Genomic DNA, 21,116 nt, shown 5'->3' on the forward strand with positions numbered 1-21,116 from the left:
CACGAATAGTTGGTACCGATCCTTTTTTCAGGAGCAGCTTCTTCAGCAAAACCAGCTTTATACTGACCCTTGTTTGTAAAGCAGTCTGGTGTGTGAAATGATTCGCGCAAACATGACAGCATTGACGTTGATCGTGGGGAATATTCCCTTCGAAAACAAACTCAGCCACTGCGTCTTCAGCGGTTCGGATTTAGGAACATCAAAATGATGCTGTGTTCCTTATTACACCCAAGAACAGAACACCACAATCACTTAGACGCCATTCTGCTCATAGACAGTGCTCCAGCGTATCAACAATGACTGCGCCGGTCCGCGCGGACTATGATTGACAGCTCGCTCACGAGCGAGGGCGGGTCTGTGTTGAAACGCTGCTGTCAATCAACAATCGTGGGAGGGGCGTCGATTTTGTGACGTCACAAAATCGAACGGCTTGATTTGAGATGGGGGAAAACATAAGATTTAAAAAAAAAAAACTGGATGGATTTTTATCATTTTATGATGGTTGTGTACAGGCACTGCCAACACACATTTCAGTAAAATCAACTTGTAAAAGTGCATGTACCATTATATGACCCCTTTACCGGAAGGAGACGTAGGCGTGTTATCCAAGCGTTAATGGCGAGGAAAGCCCCTTATAGGCTACTTAGGAGCGCCATGTATGAGGGGTTTCTGGGTGTTTCTTCCTCATATCGGCTTCAACGTCTTGATACATTTTTGATAAAGTTTTAGGAATATTCCCTTTTCGAATTGCCTGAAAAACCACCTCATGTAAGCGTAAAAACTTTTTTGCGATATATGGAAGTTTTTGCGAAAATGACTGTGTCCATTGGGTGTATTTTCAATTTGCACAATTTGAAGGGTAATGGAAATGCTATGACTACAACAAAAATCTAACTGATGTAGCCTAACTATGTAGATCTTGTAAAACTATGTAAACCTTACTGAGCCAAACTTTGGAACGGACCAGTATATTGTATATATGATTCTTTGGCGACTGATGTTCTTGATGTTTCACAGGTTCTTCAGGTCAGTATTTTGATCTCTAAGTTCTTCAAAACACCAGCACATGATGGTTTACAAAAGCACTAGACTAAAAAGTTTAGAGTAGACGTTTTAAAGGGCATTAGGCTGTAAATCCCTTTTGTTTCTAACTGGAATGTTTATTTTAGGAATATTACAATATACAAATTACAAAATCACAGGGATGCCATTTATCATCTGACCGCTGCTCAAAGGAACCTTGGCAACAAATGCTATTTGTTTTTAGCTTTATACATGGAATTATTTACCTCAGTGGAAAACCTTGGGAGACTCAGTTCTTAGAAAAGTATTACACACATCTCCCCAGAAAGACGCATGATTTGAGGAATCGTCTTATAGAACAAAGTTTGTTCAAAAATAAAAAGGCCAATTAACGTCATCAGAGAAGAGAAGTTATTTTGATAAAAAAATATGAGGGCACGTGAATTTAAAAAATAATGATGTACAAGGATAAATCATTCATAATAAAAACTGCAATATTCTATAAAAAAAAAAATACATTTTCAATTTTAATTTCATGGTGGCTTTTAGATATAACTGAATGTGTTTAGGTGAATGTCCCACATGATGGGCATTTTGACATAATTGTGTGTGTATTTGACCATTCAAGCTCAAAAAGAATCTGAAATCTGTCTGAGAGGCTGCTTTCTGTGCGCATTTCAGGTGTGTCAGTCATCGCGAGCACCACATTGAGTTTATGTGCGCTTGATAACATCATTTATGCCCCGTTCTTTATTCCTCATTCATGCATGTTTCTTTATCACTCTAAAATGTCATGAACTTTAAGTAGTACTGTGCTACGTGGATACATTTACATACCACAATATAAATGAAATAGCAAAATCTCGAACAATATCACTTTATTTCTGTCATGACGACTCTCGGAGAGATTGGCAATGGTAATGCATATAGCAATGTTAATGTATTTGGTCTTGGTGGAATATATTTGCTACACTGCTGTTGCTTCAGAGCAAGTACCAAGACTTGCTACTGCCAATACATTCACAGACATTGCTGTGAGCATGTAAGACATGCCGCTGCTGCACATGTAACAAACATGACATGACCCCCGTAGCAGATCTATACAGGTGGAGCTGGGGAAGGTGGAGGGTTTCTGAAAGCGTGGTGCAGTCTGCTAACAGCAACACTACCGGTATTTGAAGGTTTAGCATTCAAATATGCATCAGCAACCAATCAGGTGCGTTATGTAGATGATGATGCGATCACTACCAAATGAGTTAAGGACCTATCAGCCTGCGCCATCTAGAGTTTCATGCCAGAACTTGGTATATCGTTGCCAGTTATAGTTTGGGAAGGTTTATATTATCAAAAGCCCTAGTTTTTTTTAAACTTGGGTGCAGGGATAAATAATAAGATAAAAAAACATAAAAATTAAAAAATTAAAATACAAATTTGATATAAAAAAATATTTAAATGAACTATAAAATATATAAAAAATATTACAATAATAAAAATGATTAAAATAAATAATACACAGTACAGTACTATAGTTAGTAGAAAAATAACTTCATAACTAAATATTTTCCCAAATAATATTTTACACATATTTATAATATTTATTTTTCACAGTATAAATTGGGTATTTATACATAAAAATGCATAACTGCCTTTTCAATTTTGGGATGGGGGTCCATGGCATCTAAAAGATTGAAACTCCCTGGTCTAAAGCATGTACTGACAACGTTTCAGGCCAAAAACACACTGCAACTATAATATATGCATTCATTTTTAGATTACTCTCCTTCCTGATTGTACCTGAAAATGATGATGAGCTTCAGTTTTGTAGTGTGCTCGTCTTTACGCACGTACTCTGAGTTACGTGATCAGACACACACTCTCAATCTCATTACCCACTCTGCATCTGTCTGCCTGTTAGTCATCAGCTGTAATTGTTCTCTTCAGATCTCGATCGCTGATCAGCGACTCCGATGCCAGCGGTGACAGATGTGCTGTATGCAGAAAACACAAATAACCTGTGGAGACACATGTGGGGAATCAGAAGTTGACAAAACCAGGCCTAAAACAAAACAGAGGTCAAATGCGAAGGTCATACCATGGAGGACCATTGAGGGTCCCACTTGTCGCAGAGTCTGGGACAATATTCCTGGTTTTAGCAAGTGAGGAAAGCTTGTTGTTACTTACACAGCCACCAGATGTCACCGTTGCACAGCGAAAGTCTAACATCTACTTACAATTGCTAAATGCTAAATGTTTTTAAAACAAATAAATAAAATTCTCTGAAAACTCATCTATTGGCACACGAGAGTGTTTGGAAGAATAAATGGATGAATTTAGCAACTTTAGCAGTTAATTCCAGGAATAAATAACAAGGCTGCCATGTCTAATTTGATATTGCTAATTGCTAGAAAGCTTAAAAAAATAAGAATATATTATTTCATGCGCTATGTGACCAAAGAGTTCACTGTAGGAATAAATATGAACCATACATTCATACAGGGAAACATAAGTATGAAATGGACACCTGTTTGGCTAATCATGACTAGCTGGACTGAGATAGCCTACATGAGTCACATTGTGCTTCCCAAAACCAACAGCAAAAGAGACTGAGGTTCTGCCCAGGTTTGCATGTTTGAAAGGTTACAGATTTGTTCACAAGTTAGCTATTCATGTTGAACAAATCACACAAGTTGACTAGTCCACACTGCTGAAGAAGAAACAAACATTTGAAACCAACTTTTGGCCACTTGTTAGCTGGTCAACTAGGTGACAAGTGCCCAAAACACTTATAAATATCATCAGAGAAGGTCATACTGAATAGTGAAAATCTGTTTGATGGCCAGTTAAGACCAACAAACTACCTAAGGCTGGTTTAATACGTTTTTATCAGTGGGACAAGGCTTTACTGATAAAAGATAAGCACACTAGCCTGTAGTGTGTGTGTGTGTGTGTGTGTGTGTGTGTGTGTGTGTGTGTGTGTGTGTGTGTGTGTGTGTGTGTTTTAGCAGTACGCTCACACACAGCAGTACTATATAGCAAATCTCAACTGCTTGATTGCTTATAGCATCACAAAATGTATGTTATATTATCGCCCAGCTCTAATATACTAAATGCGACTAAGAAGATATAAAGATTAACATTATGATTATCTGTAAAGCTGCTTTGAAACTATGTGTATTCTATATGTGCTATATAAATAAAACTGAGTGACTTGACACATCAAATGGTGTCTCTTTTAACATAAATCGTCGCATTTGGCTTGCTGATTGTTTTCTGGAATTAATTATCTGTTGGAATTAAAATGTAGCTTAAAAGGTCTCCCCCCAATCAACTGTACTAATCTCAAACCAGTGATTAAACAACATCTTTAACACTAGGAGATCAACAGCAGTGTGCAGGAAAGGTTAGAAATTAATAAAACATCAGAAAAAAACAAACATGTAAAGTTCCAAACCAGCGAATCACCAAAATCAGAGAACAACTGAACAGAGAGATCGGGTTCCCCTGTAACCGAACTCGGCCTGAGACTGATTGGGTTTGGGATTTTGACGGGACTTCCTTTCATGGCACTGCCCCATAACTCACCTCTGATTCGTGATATTATCTCCGTACACTGCCCTTGTCTTCCTCTGAGTGTCACGCTTTGGTCTAATGGAAGCCCCCCACCCCCCTCTTATATGCTTCCCATTATGGCTGAAAGACCGTTGAGGCGGTCCCTCGCAACATGTGGTTTTATTTAGAGCAGGTGAAACAATGCAAGAAAATAGATCCGTCATTCACTGCATTCCAGGGGTCAGGAGAGAGCAGCGTTAAATCATGGAAAGACTAATCCTGGAAAGATTGTGGCTTTATGGTGGTGCTGTGTAAAACTCTGTAGGGGTCTAAAAGTGCATCGTCCCATTGCTGGCATGACTGTTACGGTCATGTGGAGCGAGATGGAGTCCGCTCTCGCCGCATCCACCAACCAGGTGTTTCCACTCAAATCTCTGAGGAACAGCCTAATTTGATTTGGAGAGTTTAGAGGGTGTTTTGCGGCCCTTTATGTAGAACTTAAACACTATAAGCAATGTGTTTGATTGGCCCTTTTTGAGGTTCTAAATGGGACTTCCATTCATTCTAGAACATTTAACAGAAAAAAATATATATTTAGTGAGAAAAAGACAAAATATTAACAATGCACTAGCAATATTATTCAAAAAATGTAATAATCATGTTAAATGTTGGGGATTGAATGTTTAAAAATTAATGTTATTTATTATTAGTAGTAGTATTAGTTTTATAAGAATGCAAGTGTAATCCAAAATGTTATGTACTGGCTGGACTCTTCTGGCTGGACTTCCATCATGTGCAACTAAACCTCTACAAATGATTCAGAACGCTGCAGCTCGTCTTGTCTACAACGAGCGAAAAAGGGCCCACGTCACTCCTCTGTTCATCTCTCTGCTCTGGCTACCACTCTCCGCTCGCATCAAGTTCAAGGCATTGACGCTTTCTTACAGATCTATCACAGGCTCAGCTCCCTCCTACTTTCACTCGCTCCTACGACTCTACATCCCTACCAGAAGCCTATGATCGATCAATGAGCGACGTCTCGTGGTTCCATCACAGAAAGCCACAAAATCACTTTCCAGAACATTCTCATTCACAGTTCCATGCTGGTGGAATGCTCTCCCAACCCTCATCTGGAATGCAGAATCCCTGACAACATTCAAAAGACAGCTGAAAACCCATCTCTTCCGTGAGCACTTAACCTCATAAAAAAAATGTACATTTTTTTTTTAACAAAAATTCTTTCCTTTTCCTTTAATCCTCCCTTATCGGGCTTATGCTACTCTGAACAATGCCTGAACTTCGTATTTTGAGCACATCTTGCGTTGTTTTTGCCTCTTCATGATGACTCGCTTAATTTAGTCATAATTTGTAAGTCGCTTTGGACAAAAGCGTCTGCTAAATGACTAAATGTACATGTAAATGTATATACGAATGAAATATGAATATACTGTATATAAAAAAAATCTAATTATTCTAAATAGAATATATATATTTTTTTATAATATATATATATATATTTATAATATGTATATATATATATATACACACACACGTATATGTATATATATATATATATATTAGTGCCGTCAAATCAATTAATCATGATTATTCCCATCTCACATAAAAGTTTGTAAAAAAAATTGTCTGTGTATGTGTGTGTATATATATATATATACACACACACACATACTGTATATATACATATATATATATATATATATTTGCAAACTTTTTAGATGTGATTAATTGATTTGACAGCACACACACACACACACACTGTATATATATATCATCCGGAATGCAGAATCACTGGCAACATTCAAAAAACAGCTGAAAACCCATCTCTTCCGTGAGCACTTAACCTCATAAAAATAAAAATAAAAAAATAAATAAAAAAAAATTTCCTTTGAAACATCACTTATCAGACTTATGCTACTCTGAATAATGCCTGAACTTTGTATTCTGAGCACTTCTTGCGTTGTTGTTGTTTTTGCCTCTTCATGATGACTCGCTTTATTTAGTCCTAATTTGTAAGTCGCTTTGGATAAAAGCGTCTGCTAAATGACTAAATGTAAATGTAAATATATACTGTATATGTATGCACGTTTTGTATTTACTAAAACAGACTAAAATTACTGAATACAATTAACAAGAAATATTGGCTAAATGTTGTAAAAGGACCAAACCTATGGCTAAACCAAATAAAAACTGCAATGTTGAATGCTGAATGAGGGCCCTTGATATGTTAACACGAGGCTTCCACCAGTAACTGCATTAAAGGTCATGTGTTCTGTGGCCTTATGTATCCCTCCTCCAGAGACCATGTAAATATTTTACATGCACAGAAACCTGGGATAAAAGAGCATAACATTTGACCTCCGAAGATCTGCCTCCAATTGGGTTAGCTGTTTACCTCTTGTTTGTGAATTCCACATCAACCTGGACTGCATTCAGTTATCACAGTGATTAGCATTCTGCTAACAGGGTTTGAGTTGCTAACCTCTTCCGTATGAGCAGCATAATGAGAAACACAAAGGTGGTTTTAACATGAGCGCTGCCAAAACCAACCCGAAGGTTTAAAAATGCGGCCGCTCGCTTTCCACCGACTTCTAAAAGCAGCGGCGTCTCCTAATGCACAATCCCAGCTCCTTTATTCAGAGCTACGCCTGTAAAAGTAGAAATTAAGGTTAGCATTCATTTGTTCTGCAGTATGTTTTCTCTCTAAGCTAATGAACAAGAGGAGTACAACTGTTTCCCTTCAAAAATGAAGAAAACTTGTGGTGCCACTTCTTTTCTTTTTCAACTTTTCCATCTCATTAAGGAGCACGGGCGAGGTACGAATGGAGAAAGCGCAGGAGCTATTTTCGGGAAATGTGTTTTTCTAAGATCATGAATGGCTGAGCACTTTGACCGCTGATTGGAGCTGATATCAGGAAACAGATCATTAAAGGCCATTAAACTCGCATCCCGCGAATGATTACTCAAATGAACGGCACAGGCTATTTTACGGTTAAACATTTCTCTCTCGTTCTACATTATGTTTCATTGCACAGTGCAGTAAATAGCTCTTTAACCACATTCCCGCCTGGTCATCTCATCATCTAAATTCAACTGCTGTTGGCACAATCTGCACCAAATGAGTTTTCCTTGGTACCAAAACTTAATTGTAGATCGCAGTGCTACTCCAGACAATCCAAGTAGTTCATTTTGACTCCTATGACCTAGTGTTCTATCAACAGGATGCCGCTGGAATTCCACAACCTCAATTTATTAACCAAGGTCATGTAGATGCCAATCATCTTCAGATGATGGCCATTTCAAAAATTGTACTAAAGGGGTGTACACGTGATTCTTCATTTCCTGAAGTGTAACGAGGCCTGCGGTTTGGATCGGAGCCAGTTCCGCTGATGGTTTACGCCTCTGCGGGGCAAGACCCATTAGGAAGCTAATGGTCTGAGTCCCTCAGGAAGGATAACTGGTATCTGCAATCAGGCCTGATTTTTATTCCCTGTGTTTAAAGAGTTAATTACATGTCCCGCATCAGGCAGGCTGCTGTAAGCCTTGGGGTTTGGCATTGATTAATGAGAGCCTTAAAATAAGGCTCCGGTTTCACCAGCAGCTTGTAATACAGTCCAATTTAATTGGGTTGGTGAATTTACAGCACGTTTCCTGCAAATTGCATCGTATTTAGTTCTGCTACGGCTACAATATAAACACAACACCAAGCATGCCATTTGTAAACTTCATCACTTTTGGGACTCTTAAAAGATACGCCAGATCCTGCTACAAATGCCAACAATCATGGACTAAAAGTAGCGATGCTACTAACTTCTTTTTAAGCATGAGAATACATCAAAAATGTTACAAGCTCATTTTTCCAACAAGTAGATTCTAGTATTTCCTAGTGAAACAAGAAGTTTGGTAAGGAAATATTGAAGCCCTCTTCGCTTATTTTTTTTTTACTCCCAATAGCCATTCTTTCAGGATTTTACACTTAACTCTTTCCCCGCCAGCGAAAAAAAAGAAGAAAATGCATTCTTATTTAATCAACATTTGAATAAGTTTCATAAAAAAAGCAACATTTTGAGCAAAAAGCTGAGAAAATCGTTTTCATCAAAACAAAACGAGTCCATCAATACCCCCAAAGCTTCACAGTCCTATATCTCGTCCTGGGTCGACTTTTCATTTGGTAACGTTTGGCAGTTTTCGTTGCATATTTTACATATGCATTTGCTTACATGTGCAATTGCTTGTTTCTGCTTCTTTTTCGCCTGTGTTCTACTCAAGAAGATGCGTAACAGCGCCCCCTACCGTATAACAGTGAGAACAAAAAGCAGATTGCTACTATTCAGATGGCCTCAAAGCTAATACACATGGACGAAAACATGGGATTCTAAATAGCATTAATGTTATTTAGCTGAAGGCAACACATTATTTAAAGTAGTTAAACTACAGTCCAGCTATTTGAATATTTTATTAAATGAGTAGCTTTTAGCTAGCTAAATTTTCAAAGTAGCTTCTCCAACACTGAACGCTGCATAGATGCTATGGTCAAACAACATCTTTGCTTGTTTTCACTTTTAATATTTCTCTTGACTGAAACACTGATTTTCTTTCCCATAACTCTGTTACGCCATCAGATTTCCCAGTAAACACAAGCCTTAGGCTTTGGATCAGTCAGGGTTAGGGTAAGTTAAGTTTTGGCTAGGTCATTTAACTTCAATTAATCAATGACTTCACAATCAAAGAAATCAAAATTTAGAGCTAAAAATATGAATGTTAGGACCAAAAATATTATTCAGCATCTTGAATAAATTTTGCCGCAATTCAGATCAAACATTGATATCATTAATCAGTGCTTTAAACCATCCAAAGTACAGATGTCAGTGAAATACGAGCACTCTGGGAACGATTAAACTCAACTGCATCAAAAGAGAATATCCCGTTTGATTTTTTTTCTCCAATTTTGACCATCTTTGTTTCCAGACTTTGGTATATGACCTGGAAAAAAGAGAAACCAATCGATCTTGTTTAATTAGTGCATGTCGCTTTTATGAGCAGTCAAGAATAATCAACTGGAACTACTAAGTGAGCATCAAGCTAAGATCCTTTTTTGTGGCTTGTTGTAGGAAATGAGTCCCAGAGGAAAGACGGCCCCATTGATTGATGTATTGCGTTTTTCAGTCTGTTCGTTGAAAAAGCTGTATATTCCGATTTAATTTTACACACATACTTCAGGAAGTGCACTGTTCAAATGAGCACCATTTCACTACTTTGATGCTATCATCACAGTGTCAACAAAGATTTGTCTTTCACTCAGTCGTTTCCTGTGTCTAATTCCCGTCTTTCAGATCTCCACTGCAATCACACACAAATACATTATGTTAATGCACAACAGATACCAAGATAACCAAATCTGGTTGCACAGAGCAATTTCTGTGGACAGACATCCATGCAAACAATATGTTTAATGGCGTCTGACTGCCAAAATGGATTATAATTTGCCTAGCAGATTTTAAAAAAAAAAAAGAGTGAAGAAATCTGCTACACCTACACTAAAAGAAGCACCAAAACCATGTATAAAACCAGAACATGATTTAGACATGGGCTCTTTTTTCTGCCTAGCCTGAGCCACCTAGTACACCCTACCAGCAACACCCTAGGAACCACCCCAAAAAAACATAACAACAACCAGGAAAACCCTAGCAATGCCTAGGAATGCTCTAGCAACCACCCAAGAATAGTCTAGCCATGCCTTATGAACAAACAACCACCCAGAACACCTTATGCCAAAGCAACCATCCAGAACACCTTAGCAATAATTAGGGTCACCACCCAAAACATCCTAGCAACGTTCTAGCAACTATCCAGAACAGACTAGCAATGCCCTATAAACAACCTAAAACACCCTAGAAACTACTCAGAACAACTGAGTAACTGAACTACTACAGTAGTAACTTCCTAGCAAGAACTTAGAAACCACCCAGTATACCATGGCAAATGCTTTGTTGGTAACAACCATTCAGTAACAACCCACAAAACCCTAACGAGATCAATATAATGTATTACTTCCTACTCTGAAAATGAAGATTTGCCTCATTTTGGTCTCCACGTCTTCCAAAAATAAAAATAGACAAAGAAAGTAACAAACAGAAAACATTGATAAATGGCCGGTACCGGAAGAGCATCAAGAGTAAATGGCTGTACTTGTGGTCAGCGCAGGCAGAGGAACAGCACACACAACTCCTCTAATTATTCTATTTTAAGTCCTGTAATGATTACTGTCTCTCACTCTCTCTCTCTCTCTCTCTCTCTCTCTCTCTCTATCTTTCTCTCCTTCCATCTCTCCCTCACTGTGCCTTTTCTCCATTTCTTCAACTGACATTGACTACTCTTTGGATGTATTATAAGTGAAATATCAAAGCAAGACACTTATAAATGTGTGTTTGACATGTCACATTTACCAGAATCCAGTATCTCAGTTTTTGGCCCTCATAAACAGTTTTCCTTCTTGTCTGCTCTTCTCAAGCTTGACTTGCATCCAATCATTGGATGAGGGTGGAAAATCCAAACCATGGAGGGGATCTACCTTTGTTCAGAGCTGATGTGTGAAGAGATTGGAAGCTTACGTAAGATCCCAGGTGCCACCATGGTGCTCGTCTCAATGCCCCAGTGCGAACTGCAGAACGAGGGAAAAAGAGAAGGAAGTGTTTATATGGATCACAAGACGAGACCTTACCTTGACAGGAGACAAGATACACCCAAGAATTAAAGAGTATAGTCCACAAAAAATATCTTTACCAGATCATTGCTATGACCTGCGTGAGTAGGACCAAACTTTGTATCCATGTTGCCATGGGGTAGTGGATAAAGATCTGTCTACTAAGAGCGCACATTTTACAAGATAAGATACGTATTTGTCAATGACACTCAGGATCTGTTGCACATCAAATCTGTTGATCTGATCACATCAAATCTGCACATCTGTTGCACATCAAATCCTCTGCCATCAGACGCTTCCGTTTATAATAGCAACTAAACTAAATGGTTTTTGTTTCTATAATAAAGCAAAATTACACTGGGGCAGTGCCACGGTGGCTAAGTAATATAATCGGTGTTTGGCCAAACACCATCTGCTAGTTAAGCCAAATGAGAGGTTAGGGGTGTGTTGTACACACTTGTTCAGTTTGCTTGGTTCGTTTGAAAAAGATACGAAACTAAAGACATAGGGTTATGTTCACAACCTGATTGGTCAGCTTTTTTGACGTATATATTGCTATGAAACTTACCGAACATCCAAAACAATGCTGTGTTTGGGCTAAATGCATTAAATATGTGTCTACCCTACATATGATGGTATTTTGACCAGCTGAGAACTCGTGAAGAGCTTATAAAATGTGTAAAGGAGTCAAAACAGCAGCAGGAATCCCTCCGTCACACACAAAACACAGATCTTCTGCAAGGAGACATGGTTCTGACGCCTGTACCGTACTGTGATGGGAAGCATTGCGACTATGACGAGAAAAAAACAGGTACGCTTGAGCATTCTGTCCTTTTTAGGGTCGCATCTTGTCCCATTTTTGGTTTGTTTACATATCTTTGGTCTGTGTTGTGTTCATATTTCATTCGAACTGCACCAGAGTTTGTTTAGAAGTGGACCGAAAGATGGGTCTTGGTTTGCTTGTTTGGTGCGCACCAGGCTTCGGACCGCACTAACAGAGCAATCGAACCAAACAAGCCAAATGTGAACACACCCTAGGTTTTGCAGAGAACTGTGTGAAGCAGTATTTAATCCTTTTAGAATAAAAAGAATCTGTACTTTCTTCAACTGGAGAACCTCCATGGGGATGTGTCTCAACATTCAGACCCTTTGCAGACAAGTCAAACTCTTCAACGCGTGGACCTTCTCAAGAGACTCAGTACCAAAGCCCTCTGACGGAAGCTCACAATGCCATTGGTTCACCACTTTGCAATTTTGGGGATGCAAAGAGTACCAGCGCTTTGACACGGGCCCCAGGAGAACGACAGTATCTGGGCAGCGAGCGAGCATGGTTGTGGCTGGCCCTAAATAGCCTGCGGTGGGGCTGGTATTTCAAAGCTACGGCTGGGACAGCACAGAAACCGCATGCCACTGCTTTCAACAAGCCTCTGACACTGCTGTACTGGAAACAGGGCAGACAAACCCAAATGCCCTCTGGGGACTGGCTCCCATATAACAGCGGTGTGATTGTCGGGTGGTTTTGCGTCCCCTCAGATGCAGATGTCCATGCGGTTTTATGCCGTTGCTGATGCGCCTTGAGTAAAGTTTGATTTGGGGTCTGAGGGTTGATTCAAGCACGCCAGATCTTACAACACAGGAAAATCCCATTGAAAATGGACATTTAATCTAAACAATGCTTTCAGGCCACACTCGTGTAGTGGTTTAGTAGCTAAAACTCAAAGCTTCTAGTTTGATCACAGTTGTGCCTCGAATGAGACACTTAACCTCAGATTGCCACCAGTGAAACCGCCCCTCTAATAATGCATTCAGTTTCAGGTATGGTATATTGCAAATTGCCATCTCAAAATAGTATTGATAATCTCTAAATGTCAGATATGGGATTTACCTAATTGATATCTCAAAGGTGTTCCATTGCCCTGTGCCCAGAAGACAAAAATACCAGTGCTGCCGATAGTTTTGCAGTCAACACAAAAAGTCAACCAAATTGTGGAGAATAAATGATGCTATGTAATGTTAGAAACTTGCCTTGTTTTGTCTCTGTCTGCAAACATTTGTTGAACAGGTCTTATCAACTAGGAACTCTAGCAGTGTGCATTTTCATGGAGGCTGCCATGTTCATGTTATTCACCTGCAGAATGGGAAATTTGACATTTCCGGAAAATTTTCCAAGTTGGAAATATACCTTCTACTGCCATTTGATTGAACCTTTTCCAAGTAGGAAGTTCTCTGACTTTCCGAGTTGACTAGAATGCCGCATATGATGTTTTGGATAAAAGTGTCTGCTAAATGACAAATTACACTTCTGTTTTGCTGTATTTTTTTCAATCTTTTGAATGGTTGTGTATGGACTTCCGAGAGTAAGATGAAGCAGACACAGATAGCAATCAGTGTTTGCCAAAAAATCAACAAGTGTGCGTGCGTGTGTAAAATGTTACGTGAACATGTCATCCTGCCAGTGAACACGCATCTCAATATCCTATCATTATTTTGACTACTCACTGGTCACATGCCCTTCGGCGTCTAGAGCATCCACACCTGTTCCAAACGAACCTCCTCCGTCCACAGCTGCAAGTCTACATATGAGTTCACCTTTAGATGTTTTAAGAGGCTGCTAATACTCTTTGTTTTGTAATGTCCCAGAACATGTGAATCACTCTGTAAGAATGAGGCCCTCTTATGTAATGAAGGTTTTACATGCTGAAAACATGTAGTGAACACTGATTGCATGTCTGGGCATGTCCGATCGCTCTCTGAGCCTCCTCTGTGAAATCTGATAACAGCATCCTAATCCCCAATGCTTAACCCCCGAGCCATGAGGACAGACACCTTTGTGTGAATGTCTGTCCTCCCCTGTGAAATGCTGCACAGGCCATGTTTATGTCATGGCATGTACATGTAGACAAGACAAGTCTCTCCCTTGAGGCTGATCCCATGATATATTATGCACTGGAATGACAAAAAGTGAGAAGATAAATACCAACAGGTGAACAGGTTATGCAATGATGAAGTGTTTTATTGGGAAAAACTGCAGGAGCTCGGAAGGTCATCTGCTTTTATACTATGTGGAACAGTCTTTATTACTGAGCTTAACTGGTACTTTGTGTACAAATAAATGCTTGTAAGAGTATTCACATTTACCAGTCACCCAGCAAAGTAGTGAACTAGTCAGTGGGTCAGTTTTTACTTAATATACTTTAAATGATTCAACATGTGTAGCTTCAGGTCTAAGCTAGTCCAGCGCTGCACTGATGGAGATTCAGTGACAGAAAATCTGAAGTCATGCAAATAAACATTAACAAAAAGAGACACTTTAATGTGATTTTAAATCATTGACGCAAACAGACTTCAATTCATCTGTAAAGCAGCTCTGAAAAGAAAAAAAGTGTCATTGTTCAGCTGAAGTCAGTTCAGCGTAGTGTCGACGAAGTCTTCGCAAAGGATTATTTTGGCATGGTCTCTGCTGACATTCAGGGCTGCGTTGTGGTCGTGTCTAGATGCAGGTCCACCATATGGCCCGGATCCGGCTGACTACGGTAACCTCAGAATAAGGATGTATGGAAAGGATTCCATAAGGATTGTATGGAAAAAGAGCAGCGTGAACATTCTTCCTAATGTCTCTTTTTGTGTTCTATGGAAGAAAGAAACTCTGGTTTTGGAATGACATAAGGGTGAATAAATGATGACAGAATGTTAGTTTTAGGATGAACTACCCTTTAAATCCTTGCTCGTCTAGCACAATGCTTTATCTGTGTTCGACACCATCCCTAAACGTCCTCTTGAAGGACTCATTTATTTGTGGCGGACCTGAGAAGGATCTGTACGTTCAGATAAAGCATGGCTCCCCTATCAGCAGGAAGATATTAATCCACAGACACTGAAACCACTGGATTCAGCAGCTCTGCTCCACACCCCCTCGAAGACTCCACAGAGCTTCATTCTTCCCTCACAGCCGTTGGCTGATTTATATCATTCTCTGCAAAGACAAAGGCGGCGCTGAGCACGAGACGAGAAAGGCGAGCCCCGCATACGTCCAGAGAAAAATTCAGCCCCCCGGGCGCCTCTAATAACTCATATTCACCACTGGCAGAAAGTAGGTCAGTGAAAATCTTGACAGCTACAGCGTCTGCAGGTACAACGAAGCCAAAAAACAGCCTGAGCTTCCTGAGTGTGTGCCAGGCTTCGGCCCAATGAATGGGGGTGTTCATACTCGCCTCATGTCTGAACGTCCCTCCTCACATGATGAAAGCACGGCTAGATTGGCATTCGGGAAAGAGGGGAATTAAAACATGAAATGGAGGGAAACAGAGAGCGTACGGTGTGCATTCCTCCTTAATGATGTCAGGCAGGAGCATTAGGCTCAAGCAGGGAGGAATTTCAATCCAAGACTTTCCAAAAGACAGAGAAGATGATAAAAACGGACTGGCTCTTATTTACAGACCGCGGGCCCCTCTTTTCCTCCTCCCACCTGGGCTGAGCTGTTTCGAATTAATGTCAGAGCACATTTGGCCAAGATCTCAAACCCTTAAATAAACCTAATTTTAGATCAAACTCCATCCCAGAGAGAGAAAAGAGGGAGAGAAATGCTTCCCTGCATTCCAGACACAAAGTTCTCCTACAGTTCTTCAGAGAACAGGTACAGTTTGACAAGCGTAAGAACAAAGTTGTCTCTCAAACGTGTTTTAAAAAATTCTTCGTCCAAGACGTTGGTTTGTTTTGTTAGAACATTCTTTTCTTCTCCATCATTTAGTGGAGAAAACGGCTAAACACATTGTCCTTCAAACATCACATTGTTTTCCAGCAGATCTTTGCCTATGAAAACCAGGTCAAACCGGTTTTTAGCAGGTCTGTAGCAAGTCCAAAATGGTCTAAGCTGCTCATTTAAGATGGTCTACAGGGCGAAACAAAGTCCACTATTTTAGTCCAGTTGATCAGCTTGGATCTTTACTATATCACTGAAAAACTATGGGCAAAAAAAGCAGTGGTCAAACTGTTTTTTTGGAATGTATCAACCGGTTTGTTTCTAGTCCAATTTCTGGTCTACAAGCTCTAACCATCTTGACAAAGATGGCCTACAAGGTGGAAACCAGGTGTAGTCCAACTGATGGACCATTCTGGACAAGCTAATAACCATAAATCGCCTGCCTGGACTGTCTCTGCCTATATTCATAGTAACGGTGGTTAAACTGGTTTATAGAACTTAAAATAAATAAAAAGTTTGTTGCTGGTCAAGGTGGTCTACCAGGTCAACCAGTTGGTAGTCAAGCTGATCAACCATCTAGATTAATTTGGACCAGCTAATCATCATAATGTATTGTTAGAAGCTGCTTCTAGCTGGATTTGAAAAAATGCCCAAAAAGTTCCTGCTAACACATGCACGTACGAATAAACACACTTCACCTCTTTTCTGTCATCCATCTGTACCTCATTCTCAAGAGAGAGAGAGAGGTCTAAATATCTCACTTACACAACCACGTCAAACAACAGCACCTCAATCTCAGCGTGGGTCTGGGGAAGACTCCGCCGCGCTGTCAGGGTCAAGTTCACAGCCAGGTCTGAGATTTTGGGTGGGCTGGAATGGAAGATCAGGACCATCTGAGTGGCAGCCATTTATTGTTGTAAGAAACAGAGAAGTTTGAAGCTGGTCAGTAGCGATGCAGGACAGAGGGAGGAGAAGAAGAAAAAAAAGAGAGCGTCTGGACTGCATTACGGCTCTGGCACTTTTTCCGAAAAAATAAAAGGCTACACAAAGTCTTGTTTTGTCCTAGACTGCAGCACACTGCCTGTTCTGTTCAAACCTTTCCCTACTCGACTGATTTCGGGCAAATGCGCAAGTTTTAATACATTTAAAACACCCAACTTGAGAAGTCATCCATGTATCGTTAAGATCATGCTTGAATGTTCCAAACAATCTAATCATCATCACTTCATAAAAAACCAACCACAAATGACACAAACAAAATGAGACTGAGGAAAATCTGCAGTGCGAATAACATTTACGAGGTGTGTACATAGAAACGGTGTGGTAATTATGACTGTCTACTCCATTTTGTGATGGGAAAATAGGTCTTTTTAATTTGATTAGGCCTCCATCTAAACAAGAGACTTTAAGATAATAAATATTTAAAGGGTGTTTTGGTTGTTGTACTTGATGACTTTGACTTGTTGAAGTTTTGCGTCTCCAATAACAGGCCTCTCAGGTTACTGCGGTTTAGTTTTCTTTTCTTCAAGGATGTTATTTCTAGAATGTGAAGTGTTGATTCTTGAATTCCAGCAAACCTGAGCGGATTCCTGCATGTGAATCTGCGGTTTGTTAGGTGTGAAGTCGTCATAGATCACTAAGAAGTCATCACACTTCTGCTGTTGCTCATTTACGAGGATGTGTGTGTGAAACATCCTGGGGCGCGTTTCCCAAAGCCAACTATGGTAAAAAAAAAAAGATGGACGACGCACCTTCACTCTCTTCCATTGCAGAAAAATGAAGCCGCCAATGTTCAAAAATGGCGCTGACATCTTGAGTCTGCGCAGTAGTGAACTTTGAATATAGTGTGCAAGATGTTTGGGCTACTTTTATGGCACTTTTTTGGAGCTTTGTAGTTCAAACAACCATGCACCTTCGTTGTGTGGCAAAGTGTAGCATATACATTCTGCCTGAACATTTCCATGTGTTTTTTAAGTCAGTCATACAGGGTTGGATCAACATAGGGGTGAGTACATTTTTAAATTATGAGTGAGCTATGCCTTAAATATGGTGTCTAGTCTAACTAAAGTATTTTGGAGGTACCACTGTCTTACTGAATCACACCACTCCTCTGTTTGGCTTTCTTGTTAGTTTTGGAAGCCCTCGGCTCAGATGTCTAATGCGGTCCAGTCCACCTCAGCCCCTGTAGGGCTCACGCGAGCGTAACCCGGCCCCTTTTGATCTCGACTGTGAGTTTGGCGGGCTTTGATCCGCCGTGATGACTGCATCCACATGTGGTCCTGATTCTGCGTTTCCTCCCGTGAACCTCTGCCTTCTTTCTGACTGTACACCTGTGTGGAGTTTCTGCCCTGTTCTTACCTGTTCATAAAAGTGTCTCCTGATTGGATGGAAATGATAAACACACTTGGATTTATGTGGGTCTCGTAAATGAGAGTGTAGACGGAGACGTGAATTGCACCGCAACACCTGCAGAGAAACATGCAAACGAGAGTAAAACACACCTGGTGATGAGTCAACAGAACATGTGATGCATTACAGGGGTTTAAGATGGCATGCAAATCATTTAGAGTACACCTAAATCAAGATTTCCCTCTGGACTCATCAATTTAACAATCAGCCAAAAAGGCATTTGAATACCGATCTGATAAGTGATGGGAAAAGGGAGTAGAGTGAGTTCGGCAAAAGGTGGATTCGAACTTGAATCGGTTTGCAACAAAACTTCTCATCATGCGTCTTACCCCCTACACTATTGCTACTGTTGACAATTCAGCGACTTCCGTCATTTTGGTGGACGAAGTTTGAATAGCCAAGTGTAAAAAGGCGGGCTATTTGAACTAAGTGAATTAAAGGAACATATCTCCCAACAATACCAATTTTGTCATCATTTAGCCTACTCACCCAAGCGTGCTTCCAAAATCTTTTTTTTCTCTATCTCTATTTAAACAAATAAAAAGATGTTAGACAGAAAGCCAGAGTTGCTTTTTTTACACACAACAAAAGAGAATGATGAATTACACTGCCAAACCATGAAATTGTATGACATTTAATGGGTTAAATATTCCTTTAAACATGCTGCATGATGTGGTCATGAAACACTAGATTGAAACATTAATCACTGCATACTGTATACAGTTTTTATATGAGGCACCCATAGTAAAGAAATCACCAATGAAATATCTCAGTTGTTACAACTAGACATCAATAAGGAGAGCTAAATGACTTTTATTTACAAAAAAAAGGATTTTTATCCAAAAAATTATAAAATAACAGTGTTTCAGAAGAGATCTCAGCAATGTCTCAAACTGTGCTCAGATTTGACAAGGCTGCCAAAGTCAAGTTCAAGAGATCACAATATGAACTCATTTCTCATCCAATTCTCCCTAGAATAAATGATCTGAGCTACTATCCACATTCATTTTAGCTTTGTACTTTTACTATTTGTCAAAACTGTCTTACATTGTCGACATCTTACAGAATTCCAAGGAAACATCAGAGACAAACTTGAAACTGTAAATAAATCATGACTGAAAACTCCATTAAGTCTCGTGAGCTATAAAAGAGCAAATTCTGAGCAATAAAATTTTATTTTGAGCACTATATACATTGCAGTAAGCTGGTATTCTATTCCACAAAGCCAAAAACAGAAGAAGAAAAAACCCTTTAGTCCGTTAGAGATGGAGTCTCATCTCATTAGCGAAACTGGAGCCGTCTGCAAGTGCAGTCAGTTCACTTCACAATCACAGATTTACAAGCAATAAAAGCTCTAGTGATTTCATATTGTTGTTGTGAATCAACAGCACCAATTTGTTTTATGCCCGCTCAGGGATTGTTTGATGTTTAGCATGACATTACAAAAACAATTTATGACCGTCCATTAATGATGCTAATGGTAGCTTTAAAACCGTAAAACATCTTAGCCTTTAAAACGGCTACACACAACGAGTAATGTCTGCTATTTCACATACTTTAAAATAATAAAGTGTGACCTGACAAGCAGTATTTCTTTAGACAACAGTCGCGTGGTGTAATGTCTCCAGACGAAGAACTCGTGTTGTAGCCGAAAACTTTTAGCGCCTCTTCGAGTTACTTTTTGAAAATCCATCTCCAAAATCTATAGGCTACACATGAAAAATAGTCCAAGATGAAGAGTATGAAGAGAGATTGATTTTAAACACTCAAGATAGCTATACGTTACAGTCGTGCTGCACGGATTGGGTGTATTTCTAATTATTGAAGTAAATTTCTATAAATAATGTAGGTAATAACACGTGAATATACATTTTTACATTTTAATATATGTTGAGATATTATTTCAGAAATGTAAAAGTTAAAGAGTTTTGCAGTTTATTTTGACATTACAGGACCAAAAAAACATTGCATTCGGCCAGAATACTACACAGTATGATAAAACAACTATCGAATCCAGTGTTCGGGTTTAATTCTTTCTGTATTAAAGTGATTGGAGGACATAATAGCCTTTGTTCCCCACAGTCTGTGCATGCGAGTAAATTACACAGTGAGATCAAGAAGCAAATGTGTTGTCGGGTGACCCAGTTTGAGTGGCCCGATGGGGTCCAGCAGGGCCCATCTGTGAGTCATTAAACACTGAAAGTCCTGAGCCAACCGGCGATTCCTTTAAACCAGACCAGACTCGATACAAGAGCCTTGGATACTTCAAATGTTTCAAATTCGGGAAACCAGCAAACCCTCCCCCCATAGGCTTTTCAGAAATAAATCTCCAGTCAAGCGAAGGAGAAGAATTCTTAGTCCACATGGGGAAAAACTGCATTCAAACGGATGAGGACAATGTATTTAGTGAGAAAACCTCAAACTCAAAGGAGGATTAAACTAACTACAGTCCTGTATATGACATCAAAAAGCAGAAGGAAAACATGTGAAATATATCAATATATATGGCATTAGCCAACCAGACGTACTTCCTGATCCACGTAATCATGTATTTCGTACCTTCGCCTGCGATCGCCCTGCTGCGCGATTGTGAAAACTTCTGTTTACCCCTCCTCCTCCCCAGCACCACCTGTACAGATCAGCTATGGCACTTCTTATATATTCTTGCAACAGCATGTCCTTTATTATATGTTATTTTAACTAAGCTGAACTAAT

The sequence above is a fragment of the Rutilus rutilus genome (assembly GCF_951802725.1).
Source record: "Rutilus rutilus genome assembly, chromosome: 23".
Lineage (NCBI taxonomy): Eukaryota > Metazoa > Chordata > Actinopteri > Cypriniformes > Leuciscidae > Rutilus > Rutilus rutilus.